General features: G+C 44.7%; 1 protein-coding gene across 6 annotated transcripts in view; it reads right to left on the reverse strand.

Annotated features, from left to right (window-relative positions):
• The window catches only part of LOC146871841 (S-adenosylhomocysteine hydrolase-like protein 1), an 879,643-nt gene that overhangs the window by 800,429 nt on the left and 64,013 nt on the right, over positions 1-15,201 (reverse strand). The window lies entirely within an intron of this gene.

A 15,201-nucleotide genomic window follows, 5' to 3' on the forward strand; every position in this document is an offset into this window, starting at 1 on the left:
GGCAATCGGAGAGACGTTGGCGTTCTGATTACTCCACAGACAATAAAACTCTTTACCGAAATGCCATCAGCGAATATAAAACTATGATAAAAGCAGCACAAGCCTCATACTTTTCCACGAATATTTTACTTGCCAAATCGAAGCCTAAGGAAATTTTCCGGATCATCAACACTCTCACTAAACAGGCCCCTTGCCTGCAGGTGGACACGTCCACTACCCACTGTGACGATATTGCAGAGTTTTTCTATCAGAAAATAAGTTCTATCTACTCTGCCTTCCCTCCTAGGAACCCTAATTCCTCTATCCCCTTTACAGATCCCGCCACCCCCCCTTCCACGTATCAGCAACCTTTGCTCACCCACTTCCCCCCTCTGGATCTCGCCACTCTGGACTCCCTGGCACGGAAAGTTCATTCCGGATCCCCAGAAGACCCAGCTCCTCCAGACATAATAATGGCAGCCTGGCAGGTCACTGTACCTATTATTAGGGAGGTCTTAAATGCCTCCATCTCCTCTGGCACGGTTCCCACCATATGGAAACAGGCGATGGTTAGAGCCTTATTGAAGAAGCCTACCTTGGACTCTACCAACCTGAGTAACTACCGCCCCATCTCCCTGCTCCCTTGGACAGGTAAGATCCTGGAGAAATATATTAATTCACAGTTAATAAATTTCCTGGAAGATAACCATCTACTGGACCCCACCCAGACGGGCTTTAGGCCAAAGCATGGGACAGAGACCGCCCTGCTCATGGTCACAGAGGAAGCCAGGAAAATCCTTGATCATGGAGGATCAGTGGCAGTGATCCTCCTTGATCTCAGCGCAGCCTTTGATACGGTCAGCCATATCACCCTGATGGAACGCCTATCCCAAGCCGGGATTAAGGACAAAGCCTGGTTGTGGTTCCAGTCCTTCCTAGAGAATAGGTATTTCCGTGTCTTTGAAGGCGAATCGGTGTCCACCAGGAGACCCCTGAATTGTGGAGTCCCCCAGGGCTCCTCTTTGAGTCCTGCTCTCTTCAACCTGTACATGAGGCCACTGGCTGATGTCGTCCGCCCATTCGGTATAAAGATAATTTCCTATGCGGACGACACGCAGCTGGTGGTCTCCATGACACAGGCTGCCAATCCATCTGCCTGTGGTGGACTCAGAGAGTGTTTAGAGGCAGTAAAGACCTGGATATCCCTGTCCTGTTTAAAATTGAATGGGGACAAAACCGAGCTCATGCTCCTAGGCTCTTCAGATCCCAGCCTCCCCACCTCCCTGTGGCCGCCCAGTCTGGGACCTCCCCCAACTCCTAAAAATAGCATCAAGAGTCTTGTGGAGAGGTGTGGCTCACTGGTTAGAGGCGGCAGACCCGTAAGCAGAGGACGGCCCGGGACCAGGGTTCGATTCCCGACGCGGCAGGGTCGTGGACCAGGGTCAGCGGGCTCGATAATTCTCGCCTCGGTGCCTACTCCAGTCAGGGACCACACTCGGCAACTCTGGGCATTAGCTTGCCTCATCTTCACAACGGCCCCCCCAGACCGCCGGGGATGCTTGGTCGCACCTTAGAGATACCCATTAGGGACCATCTCTCAGGGTGAGCCAGGACGGGTTCCCCAGCGGTCGAAGCGCGGAGATACTCCTCCGGGAGTCGATTCTAGCGCTATATAAACCCACAATTAAATTAAATTAAATTAAATTGGAGTCTGGCTGGACAGTTCTTTGTCTTTTAACATACAATCCACAAAACTTTCATCTACCTGTTTTGGCATCATGAGGATGCTAAAGAAAATTCTCCCTCTCCTTCCCCTGGAAGCCAAACAAGTGGCCGTACAAGGTCTTATCCAGGCACGCCTTGATTTTAATAATGTTTTATACCTCGGCGCCCCTGAAGCCACTCTGAGAAGGCTGCAGACAGTCCAGAACTGCGCAGCACGCATTCTATTAGACCTCCCCCGCAGACAGTCAGTGAGGGCGGGCCTGGTCTCCCTCCACTGGCTTCCGGTGCGACAGAGAGTAATGTTTAAAGCTATGTGTATAGCTCACCAGGCCTTCTGGAATACCGGCCCCAGGATTACTCGGGACCTAATCTCCCATTACACGCCCACAAGATGCCAACGTTCTAGTCAGACCTTCCTTGCGACGGCCCCCAGAATTAAAAGAACCAGATCCGGAGGCAGAACATTCTCCTACAACGCAGCTAGGGCCTGGAATGCCCTGCCACCGCATCTTAGAGCCAACCCCAAGCTGACGGCCTTCCGCAAACAGCTGAAAACCTTTTTATTTCACTCAGTCTAACTTCGCTCCCCTCCTACTTCTGGATCCACTGGTTGGATTACTGGTATTCTCAGCGCTTGGACGCCTCCGGGCAGCAATTCGCGCTATACAAATGTACTTCCAATTCCAATTCCATTGTTGTTCTCATCTCTAAATTAGATGAGCAGCACCACCATGTGGCAGGCTGTCCTGAGTGTGATGTTGACAATTAAGTGCCGAAGCTGAGCACCGGAAACCGCTGGCTCAAATTAAGAACTGGGTAGAGGTAAAGGGAGGTAAGGGTGATTTTAGGGCTCGGGATGGGTAGGAGTAAAGGACAGTAAGGGTGATTTTTAGAGTTTAGGTGGGTAGAGGTTAAGGGAGGTAAGGAAGATTTTAGGGTTTAGGGGTGGGTAGAGGGAAAGGGAGGTATGGGTGATTTAATGATTTAGGGATGGGTAGAGGTAATAAAAAGGAGGTACGGGTGAGTTTAGGAATGGATAGAGGTAAAGGAAGGTAAGGGAGATTTTAGGGGTGGGTAGAGGTAAAGGAAAGTATGGGTGTTTTTAGGGTTCAGGGGTGTGTAGAGGGAACGGGAGGTAAGGGTGTTTTTAGGGTTCAGGGGTGGGAAGAGGTTAAGGGAGAAAAGGCTGATTAGAGGTAAAGGGAGGCAAGGGTAAACCTAAAGTTCAGGGGTGAAAATAGGTTAAGGGTGAAAATAGGTTAAGGGAGAAACTGGTGATTTTAGGGTTCAGGGCTGGGTAGAGACTAAAGGAAGTAAGGGTGATTGTAGGGTCCGGAATGGGTAGGGGGTAAAGGACGGTAAGGGTGAGATTAGGGTTGGGGTGGGTAAAGGTTAAGGCAGGTAAGGATGATTTTATGGTTTAGGGGTGGGTAGAGAGAGGTAAAGAGAGGTAATGGTGATTTTAGGGTTTAGGGGTGGGTAGAGGTACAGGAACTTTAATGGTTTAGGGTTTCGGGGGTGGGAGTGGGAAGAGGTTAAGAATGTGCTTAGGGTTCAGGGATGAGTAGAGGTAAAGGCAGGTAAGGGTGTTTTTAGGTTTCAAGGGGTGGGTAGAGGCAAAGGGAGGTAAGGGCGATTTTAGTGTTGAGGCATGGGTAAAGGTAAAGTCAGGTAACAGTGATTTTAGGGTTCAGGTGGGTCAAAATAAAGGGAGGTAAGATTGATTTTATAGTTCAGGTGGGCAGAGTTTAAAGGCGGTAATGGTGAATTTAGATCCAAGGGTGAGTAGAAAAAAAGCGATACAACGGTGATGCTACAAAGTTCTCACCAATCTGTAATCAAGTTGTCTTACAAGCAAATCAAAAAAAGGTCCACAATCTGGGCTCAAGCAGAACACTAATCAAGAAAAGAAGCAAACACAAAGACAATCTGAAAGCCAAAACGTGCTCATACACACTCACCAATGAAAAGCAAAAAAATAAGAGTGACAATGAAGTCAACCAAAGGCAAGTAACTGGCGGGACCAAAGCACTTTTTAGGTCGAGCTTGGGCAGCTCTTACGCTGCTCTACGAGGCATGCTGTATTGAGGTATGGCATAGAAGCTGCCCCCATTCCCCACCCATCTTTTCAATTTGCTCCTGTTACTGTCCTTGAAAAATTGTTACTTTTCATTTGTGAATAAACTTAGTTGTCCCTCCTTGGTACCGCCTGGTCTGCATTTGTAACCTCCCATTACAACTGGACTTTTTACTTGTGTTGTTATTCAATCTGTGTAATGTCGTCGGTGAGCACTATTTTCTTTAATGATTGTCCCTTATTCCATCCACGACGACACTGCAGCACGCCGCATGGTTTTCTATTATTAGTAATGTATTTTTTCAAATTACAGCGCGGTCCCCATACGCGCCTTCACTATAATGTTGGCTGTGCCTCTTTCTTTAGACGCTGTTCACTGTAAGCAGAATACAGCGAGCAGTGACTAAAAAAAGCGTTGCGGTCACCATTAAAGTGGTATCACATTTACGATAGATAGAGCTATTGGCATTAGAAATAACAATGCCTTTTATATATATGTGTTTGCTTTTTAAAACATTGTCATTTACAATGCCAACAGCTTAAACGCTCGCAAATGCTTAGAAAATACTTGTTCTTTTAAAGTAACAAAAGATCTTCGCAAGCAACAACGCAAGCACTGTCTCAGGTGAGAACTTTAAAGAGGCAAGATGGTGCAGTTATCTATACCAGCGGTTCTAACCTTTTGAACTCCAAGTACACTCTCTGAATGACTGCTGTGCAGCCCAAGTAATTTAAACAATTGATCCTCAAAACAATGCGTACAAATACAGAAAAAATTAAATATAAAAAAAAATACACAAATCATTAAATATTTTGTTTACTTCACAAACAAATATATTTTGTATGGTTTTAGTGATTAAAAAAAGTGATATGCTACGCTCGAGCATGTAAATGTGGATTTCTTGCTCCTAATGAATGCTCTCTTTTTATCAGTGGATGTCAGTACTTCAATTGAGGTCACTAAACGTCTATAATTGATTCTGTTTGCTGTGCTTGCTCGGCTACCACGATTCAAGCTATGGATACCAATTCACTTTTAGCTTCCAATTTCCTTCACGTTTACGGGCGTTTTAAATTCATATTCCACAATCATTTTGGGATGTAGACATGCACATTGATTCTGGAAGTGGGACTTATATGTTCGCCTCGGATTCTGAGAGGGCGGCTAGATAATGTATAATGATCCCAGTTATTTATATTGTAAACTAACTCTGGCGTGCAGTCCAATTTACTGCAGGATGAGTTTGGGTTAGATAGCACTGAATCAGATATATTTGCAGCATATTGACACGAAATCGGATATGGGCCACTGAATTCTGTATGTCTACTGACTATGGGATGGTGTATTTTGTAGTCTACACTGATAAAGCTTTTGGTACCAGCAGAGTGATTCTGGGATAAGGTCCTCTATATTGAATGCAGATTCTGCAACTCGACCCTCTATTGTCTGCAAATTATCAGCTGTCACTTGTAAACTGAATCTAGAATGGAGCCATGAAAACAATTACAAGAGTAAAACCCTGTGATAACAAATCTAGGAAGGACAACCCGCATTTGTAGACAGCGTCTCTTGCCCATGTGTCAACACTTTCTTATCTATTTCTAGGATAGTTCTTCATTTGGTATCTACTGATACCAAGATTCATATTCTTGTAATTCCAGGACTCTGTTTTTTCATTAGATTAGATAGCCTTGTAGCTGAAAGAAGGTTGTGCACCAAGGCCTGGGTTAGGCCACAACCTGCAATTAAGTAAGAAACATAAAATGATTCCCCAACTCTTACATTAGAAGCAGGGCACATATGGACTCCTGGATGGCTAATTGGGTGCTTCCTCTGTCGTTCTAATAAATAGTTTTAGTATATTAGGTTATTTTTTTTTTTACCACAGCATTAACAACTTTTTCGACATCTAGCACTTACAAAGCCTAATTGGTTGACTTTTAAGTAGTGTAGACGCACGCACACAAAGACACAAAATCCATGTATATATATTTTTGTATAACTCTTTATTGAGAGCAGTAGTGCAGATATACAGCAGCATGGCAGAGGAACAAAAAGAAAAGTTATTTACAGATATCAAACGTGCTCTTGTGTGGAAATAAAATTGACAATTGTGCCCCATCATTTCCCTGTTTCTGCCTGGTAGCCATTTTCCTCAGACAAACACCCATTTTGTGTGTGACATGCTCTCAGCAACTTGTCTGAAAACTGTCCTTCACATCCCCATTGAATCTTGCACAACCCCCTGCTCCTTGTGGTCGAGCCAATTCCAAGAAGCCTGCCTGTGTGCCTTCCCCCAGTTGTGCCAGAGACTCAGCCACATCCTGTCCATTGTTGGTGACTCAGCCTGTCACACCAGCTGCCCTGTGACCACCCCCAACTGAAAGAGGAAGCACGAGGTTAGGCCCTGAAACCACACCAACTAATAGAGGAAGCACAAGGCTGTACACTGTGAACACACATTTCTGTGGTTCTGCCAATTCCCAGAACCAGCAAGATAGTTCCTGTTTTACACAAGATGGTTCCTGTTCTTGACTCTAAGCCAGAGATAAACCCCCGAATGAGAAAGGGCCTTCAACTGAAAGGGAACACATTTCCACACATCACATGCCCTCTCACGAGACACAAGACATGCCCCTACCTTGACACATCTGTTGGAAATTACTGCTTGTTACTTCCCTTTTTCTTGTCACTTCTCCTTTCTTCTTTTTCCTATTGACTGAAAACTGTATAAATATTCTGATGTGTGAATAAAACTGCAAACCACTCCTGTACCCGCTTGGTGCTGGAGCTCTCCCCTTAACTCGAGTTACTGGACCCTTTTTTACTCGAACACCACGGACTCCTCTCTTTGCTTTGACTGAAATTATGATTATTAAGTATAGAAATTCTGAAATGAGGTAATATTGAATTAATTTACCACATTAATTGGCACCCGAACAGGGGGCATTCCCTTTTCCCCACGCGCCGGCGATATTGGACCCGGTACTGTCCCCTCCTGACCTTTGACGGACTTCAAAGTGCACAACGCGGGGAATTCCCGCTAACTCCCTCGAGGCAAAGAGGGGGACCAACTGCGGCCCGGCATCCACACGAGGCGGTGAGGAAAATTGCGGAACGTCCTGAACCAGAGCCCAACCTGTGAAGAGACGAATCCGAGGTTCTGCGAGTCCCATCTTAGAAGCTACGCGCATTTTTAAGATCTTCAAGAGGCCTTCCAGTTATTTTTTTTCGGTGAGTACAGCTGAAAAGTATAAAGACGGACTCACCACTTTGTGGGTGCGGTAAAGATACAGGTTTTTGTTGGTTTTTCACTTATTTTGTGAGGACTGCTAAACTAGTATAAAAGACGGACTCACCACTTTCGTGGGTACGGTAAAGATATATGTTCTGTTTGTTTTTCTTTTTCTCTCAATTCTAAATCTTTGAAAAATCTTGCCATCATGCCTATTTTCTCGAAAATACGTAAGATAGCAACCAAAAGGAGTATTCTTGAGAAGGAAATTCCCCTTCCTCCTCGGGCTACTCCAGGACACTTCATGTATGCAAAACATGGTGTCGGTGCAATTATTTATTGTGATTTATGGGTGGATTATACTAAAGACCTAGAACACAGATATAGATGGCCTGAAAATGGTACTTTTGACATGGAATATATTATAAAATTAGAGGAAAAGTTGTGGAAGAAAAAGGGAGTCCGCCAGTCACAAAGTGACTCGGTGGAATTATGGAGAAAAGAAGCCCATAGGAGGCAACAGAAGGAATTGCATAAAGTTGAAAAGGGTAAGAGAATGTCAGAGCAGGCCAAGAAAGAACAGTTACAAGAAATAGGGAAAGAAGTAGTTAGTGAAAGGAATAAAAGGGAACAAACAGCCATTTCTACTGGTTTTTATCCTGTATTGCCATCTGCACCTGAAAACCTTAACATTGCACCACCTAAGACACAACCTACCGCCCCATCACCAGAGGATACTTTCACCAATTTCCTCTTAGATACTCCACCTCCATATGAGGTTCCAGTAATTCAACACCCTCTGCCTCCGCCACTTTGTTTACAACATAACACACTACCTCTCACTCCAGAAGGGGGTGCCGTAGGTCCAGACCCAGGTAAAACAATTCCCGACTGCCCCTATTACCCGACTCCGAGCAACACAGGGGAGGCGGGCCGAATAAGTAAAATACTTCATGACTCCTGGGAAGAAATAAGACATCTACCAGCAATTGACACGTTTCTTCAAGCGGCCTCTGAGTTCCTTCGTACTGGAGAGAACTCACGAGCCATTAACGCTATGACTACAAGAAGATCACACCCTGTAAAAATGCACATGTATAGGTTCCTCCTTTGCTGTTTCATAAAACACATACAAGCAGAGGAAAGAAATGTACCAGTTTCACTTTTTGACTTATTAGATTCCGCATCCGACCACACTAGTCTAGAACTTATAAATGATGCAATAGACAGGTTCACCCGTAATGTGACCCGTATTCTGCAAAACTTGCAAACAAATGAAGAGAATAAGAAACTTGAGGAGGAAATTACTGAACCTACTGAAAAAGTCCTACCCGTTCGTTCTTCCGCCCCTAATTCACGAACACCCCCGCCTACATTCCTCCAAGGTCACTCTGAACGGTCATCTCCAGATGAGTTATTTGAAAAAACATCCAATGCATTAGACTACTGGTTAGACCAGGAACCTCCGCTTACACCGGAGGAGGAGGAAATAGCCAGAACTGCGACCCTATGGGTTTCTCAATATAAGATATATGGCAATGATCTCATAGCCCAACTTTTTCTAGCATTACCACGCTCACATCAAAGATTAGCAAGTCTCTACATGGTACAACATCTCATCACACTCAATGACACTCATTTTAAACATGATCCAAGACTCGAAGATTTTCTGTCTGACTGCGCTGATAACATGTTCCTCCACAATAGTTCAGTTTTTCTCAACACGCTTATAGATTTTAGACAGAAATACCAGAAAACGACTGAATATAAATCTTTCAATAATACTTGTGGACCAATTAATAGACTTCCTCAAACACGCCAGTTCCCCATGAGAGAGGTCCACTCCAGAGCTGACACGAATGGCGCGCTACAACGCGTTTTTATTTATGTACCCTTGACAAAACTTGAGTTACTAAGGATAAAAGAGATGGTTCCCTCCCACTCAAAGGATCCTGCTGGATTCTTTAAAGAATTAGGAGATGTATTAATGATGGGAACATATACTCTTTCTGATATCACAGCAATTCTGAAATTATTGTTGCCATCGGGTATATATGACAAACTAAGAGAGAAAGATTGGGAAGTAGCAGGTGAACACATTAGATGGACCGAACTTCAGAATGACGAAAATACTAGAGTAGCAGGTCAAGGTATAGGAGACAGACTAAAAGCACTTCCTGGCACTATTTTAAAGGTGCTACCACAGTTACTGACAGTGAAAAGGAGGACTGGGATACCATTTCCTCCTGCAAACAGAAAACATGGTGAAGACATAGGAGATTATTACACCAGACTTGAAAAATGTTTTGCGGTAAATAGCGGCCTTACGCCGACAAGCGAAGCTTACCCGCATCTGTTTGTTTCCAAATTAGTAGACAACGCCTTGCCAGCTATTAAGGAAAGAGTACTAAAAGTAGAAAGTACCTGGCAAGCACATACACCACCACAGGTGTTACAAATGCTACAATAACACCAAAATCGCATTAGGGATGAAGAAGAAAATGATAAGAAACGCATGAAAGACACCAAGATGAAAGCGTTAGTAGCCCAAACTGCACCCCAGCGCCAACAGACACCAGGTAGCCAGACAAACGTGAAGAGCACTTGTAATTATTGCAAAAAGACGGGACACTTCGTTAAAGACTGCCCTGTCTTAAAGCACAATTTGGCTACTGGTAAGACACAGCCTCGTCCATATCAGCCAAAACAGAATGTTTCCCAAGACAGTTCAACACCTTCAGTTCCACCGACAACACAAATGGCCCAAATGAACATTATAGACAGCGACTACACTGAATACTACCCAGATTTTTCATGATGTTGCCCAGGGAGAGAAGATGACAAACTGCCCCTAATCCCCATCCCAGTAGATCAGAAAGGCCCATTTATGGAGGTCCGACTTCTTGGGGAGGATAGAAAGTTTCTACTAGACACTGGGGCCAGTAAAACAACAATAAGCCATCAAGAGGTCCCAGAGGCTCCTCTCTCGGGTTCAAAAAGTATTTCTCTGGGTTTCTCCGGACAACCTGTGACAAACGCCACGTCAAAACCACTGACCTTGCAGGTTGGTCCTCTCACGACAACTACAGATCTTATATTGACAAAATCATGTACAGAAAATTTGCTTGGTATAAAAACATTGAAAGAATTAGGAGCTGTTATTGTTTGCTCACCTAAAGATGTCAGATTATTTCTACGAGATTTTAAGGGCCACTACCCAAGTAGAGAATTAGACGAGCGTTTGAAAGATTTGCCACACACCCTTTGGGCCACTGATTCCACCACAGTAGGATGTATGGAAATAACACTTCACAAGGTTACACTGAAAGAGGGAGCCCAACTACCACGTATAAGACAATACAAAATTCCACCTCAAGCTGAACAAGCATTAATGTTGATTATTCAGGACCCAATACAGTCAGGTGTGATTAAAGAAACAACTTCGAACATTTGCAATTCCCCTGTTTTACCAGTTCATAAAAAAAGTGGAACCAGGAGCACCACCTGTCTACAGACTAGTGGTGGATTTGAGAGAGCTCAATAAATGTGTCATTCCACAACACCCTGTGGTCCCAGACATCTCCACTTTACTCACAGCCATAGATGCAGAAGCAACGCATTTTTCTGTCATTGACTTAAAAAACGCATTCTTCAGTATACCCATTCACCCAGACAGTCAATACCTTTTCGGCTTCTCCTTACAAGGACGAAGTTTCCAATTCACAAGAGCTCCTCAAGGTTTCACCGAAAGTCCAAGTGTATATAGCCAAGCGCTGAAAAGACAATTGGACACTATTCAAATGCCCACGGATACAGCCATACTACAATATGTTGATGATATCCTCATTACGGCCAGATCTGACGCAGCATGTGCTGAAGCATCACTACTAGTACTAGAATTCCTAGCTGCAAATGGCCATAAAGTTTCCCCTGGTAAGCTCCAATTTTGTTTACAGCAAGTGGCATACTTAGGGCACTTGTTGTCAAAGGAGGGTAGGCAGCTTACACAGGAACGCATCCAGCTCATACAACAAATACCACAACCAACAACACAGAAACAAGTTCGAACTTTTGTTGGTCTCACCTCATATTGTAGACAGTGGATCCCGCAATTTTCACTAATTTCTAAACCATTAGTGCAGCTGACAACACTCGAAGCTGGCGCTACTCCACAATTACCCTGGACAGATGAACACACACAAGCTTTTCAGTCTCTTAAAAAGGCTATGTGTCAAGCCCCAGTGTTAGCAACACCTGATTACACCAAAGATTTTACCTTGTTTGTAACAGAAAACTCAGGTACAGCACTATCAGTCCTGACCCAACTTCAAGCAGACAGACATAGACCATGTGGTTATTTTTCAAGTACATTAGATCCAGTAGCACAAGCATTACCTGCATGTCTAAAATCAGTAGCAGCTACTGCACAAGCTATTAGACAAAGCGATGCTATTGTATTGGGACATCATCTGATAGTCCAGGTCCCACACGCTGTAGAACTTCTGCTAAACAGAACGCAAACACAGCATCTGACAATAGCCAGACTCACCGGATATGAGATGACACTTTTTCAGCCACATATTGAGATTAGACGATGCAACATTTTAAACCCAGCAACACTGTTGCCACTGACCTCTCCTACTGAACAACTTCACGATTGTATTGACATAATTGATTTAGTGACCAAACCCAGACCAGATTTACAAGATACCCCCCTTTCTAAGGCAGAAATGACACTTTTTGTTGATGGTTCTTGCATGAGACTCCCCACTGGAGAACTAGCAGCAGCCTATGCCGTCACAAATGGTACAAACACCTTGGAAGCACACAAGATAGAGATACTGTCGGCACAAGCAGCCGAACTCATAGCACTAACACGAGCATGTCACTTAGCAAAAGGAAAATCAGTTAACATTTACACTGATTCACAGTACGCTTTCGGGGTTGTACACAACTTCGGCACATTGTGGAAAGAGAGAGGATTCCTCACATCACATGGGTCTAAAATACAGCATGCTACACTCATCACTGCCCTCTTAGAGGCCAGTCAGTTACCAGCGAAAGTTGCAGTATTAAAGTGTAAAGCGCACACAAAAGGAACCGATTAAATATCAAAAGGAAATGATACTGCAGACAGTGCAGCCAAATTAGCAGCAAACACAGAATTGAATATACTACACCGCCAATACGCAATACGAGACCCCTTTTCTGACATCCAGGATGTCCAAAGTCACACCACACAACAGGAACTGCTAGAATGGAAGGAAAAAGGAGGGGTCCTTACAGATCAGGGTTGGATGACACCTGAAAGAGCAGTATGGTTTCTGCCGGATGCTATGGTACAGGTTATAATAAACACCATACATGGACCAGCGCATCTGGGAGAAAAAGCAATGTTAGACAGCATACAGAACATATGGCACAACAAACATTTGAGAGCTGCAGCCAAACAAAAAGTTAAAACGTGCATGATTTGTAATCAGTTCAACCCAGGTAAAGGCACAAAGGTGGAGCAGGGTGGATTCCAACCCCCTGACCATCCATTTGAAGTTCTCCAAATGGACTATATCCAGATGGAGAGATGTAGAGGTCACAAGTATGTGCTAGTTGTAGTATGTGCTCTGACCAGATGGACAGAAGCCTATCCCGTCCCAGATTACACTGCAATGACAACTGCTAAGCAACTAGTAAGAGAATATTTCCCGAGATATGGGTTGCCCCGCGTCATCTACTCAGACAACGGCCAGCCCTTCTCCTCTGAACTCATGAAGCAAGTGTCTCTTCTGTTAGGGTACACTTGGAAATTTCACTGCGTAAGACATCCTCAAGCAGCAGGTCTAGTAGAGAGACACAACCAGACTTTGAAGACAAAATTGGCCAAGATATGTACAGACAAAGGCGTGGACTGGATGGTAGCCTTACCGGTTGCCCTCTTCTACATGCGTATGGTAGCACATTCCAGAACTGGTCTATCTCCGTATGAGGTGGTCTTTGGCAGACCACCAAATATGTGGGGTACGCCAATGCCTAAAAGAATTACTGATGTAGACAGCAGAATATTGACTGATTACCTGGCTTCCTTGATGTCTGCACTCCAATCTTGTCGTTCACAGGTCGCTGCAGCCTTCCCTGACAAAACCGCCCCTGGAGAACACACCATCCGACCCGGCGACTGGGTGATAAGAAACTTCGACAGGACCAGTCCTCTTCAGCCCAGGTGGAAGACTCTGAAGCTCGCGCCCCTAACCATGCGGACGGCGGTGAAGGTCGAAGGCAGGAAGGGCTGGCTACACGCGAGCCACTGCCGGAAATATTTTGGACAAAGAGACACTGTTGCCGGCGACGCTGCCAACCCTAGTGACATTGTAACAGAACAATCTTTTGTGCCTTTGGAACTGACACCACAACAAGAATATAAATCAAAGTTGAGGTCTGCCATCCGGACTCTGGCTAATTAAGTCCACTGGGCGCAGGTCCAGTGGTGAAGCGGTTGGAGCATGGGGATGGATTTAAACACCTTGACTATGTGGGAAAAAGATAGAATGAAACGCAGAAACAAGAACTTTAAGAAATTGCGTAGTGGTTCTATCATATGTTTAATGATATTGTTTTTCTTCATAACCATTATGACGTGTCTTGGTTGGATCCTCCACACTGTTTTTCCTCCAACACCACACACCTTTCATGCACCCAACAGCACTCAGGAACACACATATCATGACCTACCCCCTCATGAACAAGCCCATAGACTAGCCTTGCAAAACAATACCTTTATACAGATGTTACACTACACTCATCAAGCCAGCAATAGCACAAATTGCTGGATATGTGGCCGCCTCCCACCTCATCAGAAAAAGGGAGGGTTGCCTCTTTTCCCCTTTCCATTTTCCTATAATGGGACTTGTGAAGCCTGGTTCGCCCTAATAACAGCTGACGATACCACCCCCACCTCCTGCCCTGACGGAAATAATTCATGCAAGAATGGGTGGCCTTGGGGGAACTTAAACAAGGTACTTAATGCTGCCTGTTACCCAAATAAGGATGGAAGTCCTCAGGCGACAGGAACAGTCCTAGAAAGTGAAGAATACAAGCAAGGGAACATGACCATGTCCTACAAGATGTTAAATACCAAACCTAAAAAGAATGCTGGTCCCCCTTCCATCTCGGTCTCACCAGTAAAAGGACACCTGTGCATCCAGAAAAATGGCTCTGTTCCATTAGGACACAGTGACTGTCATACCACTATAAGTTCTGAAGACAGAGGAAAGTCCTCATTCCAAGCATCTCGCCATACTTATTTCGTCTGTGGCCAAACGGCCTATGTGTAGCTGCCCTTGAACTGGGGGGGAACTTGTTATATAGCATTCCTGTTACCCCCTGTCTTTGTGGCCCCATCCACTTACCACCGAGACCTCCTAGTGCCCCATGTCAGACATAAAAGAACGATCGATACCTCCTTGGTTGACCAAACAGAAACCTCATGGGAACAGTATACAGATTTTAAGCAAAGGGTTCTTCTACTTTGTTGGCCCTGTACAAAACAGCAAGCTTATACGCAGGTTGACAAGGACCTTAGAGGCTATTGTAAACCAGACGGCGTCTGCCCTGGGGAGCTTAACCCAGGAGCAGTCCGCCATACGATTGGTTACTCTCCAAAATCGCCTTGTCCTTGACATCATCCTGGCTGACAGAGGCGGAGCCTGTAAAATGATAGGCTCTAGCTGCTGTATATTTATTCCTGATAATTCCCCATCTGTATACACGGCCATAACAAAATTACACAAGATAGCCGTAGGTTTACATCAAGAACCTAGCACCTGGACGTGGTCTGATTGGTTCTGGAAGATAATATCGTCCTGGGGATGGCAACTGCTGTCAGCAGCAGGTATAATATTCCTGATAATAACTGGATACTGCCTTTGCATCCAATGTGGTCCTGCCCTGTGCGGTCTATGCGCTGCAAACTGCATTCCTAAACAACTTGTCTAGCAGAGAGAAAGGGAAAGAATTATGCTACAAGAATGTATAGATGATCTCATGCAAATTGAGATATAATATAGGTACACTCTGGGGCAAGGAGGGAATGTGGAAATAAAATTGACAATTGTGCCCCATCATTTCCCTGTTTCTGCCTGGTAGCCATTTTCCTCAGACAAACACCCATTTTGTGTGTGACATGCTCTC

Source organism: Triturus cristatus, chromosome 1_1 (genome assembly GCF_964204655.1).
Source record: "Triturus cristatus chromosome 1_1, aTriCri1.1, whole genome shotgun sequence".
NCBI classification, from domain to species: domain Eukaryota; kingdom Metazoa; phylum Chordata; class Amphibia; order Caudata; family Salamandridae; genus Triturus; species Triturus cristatus.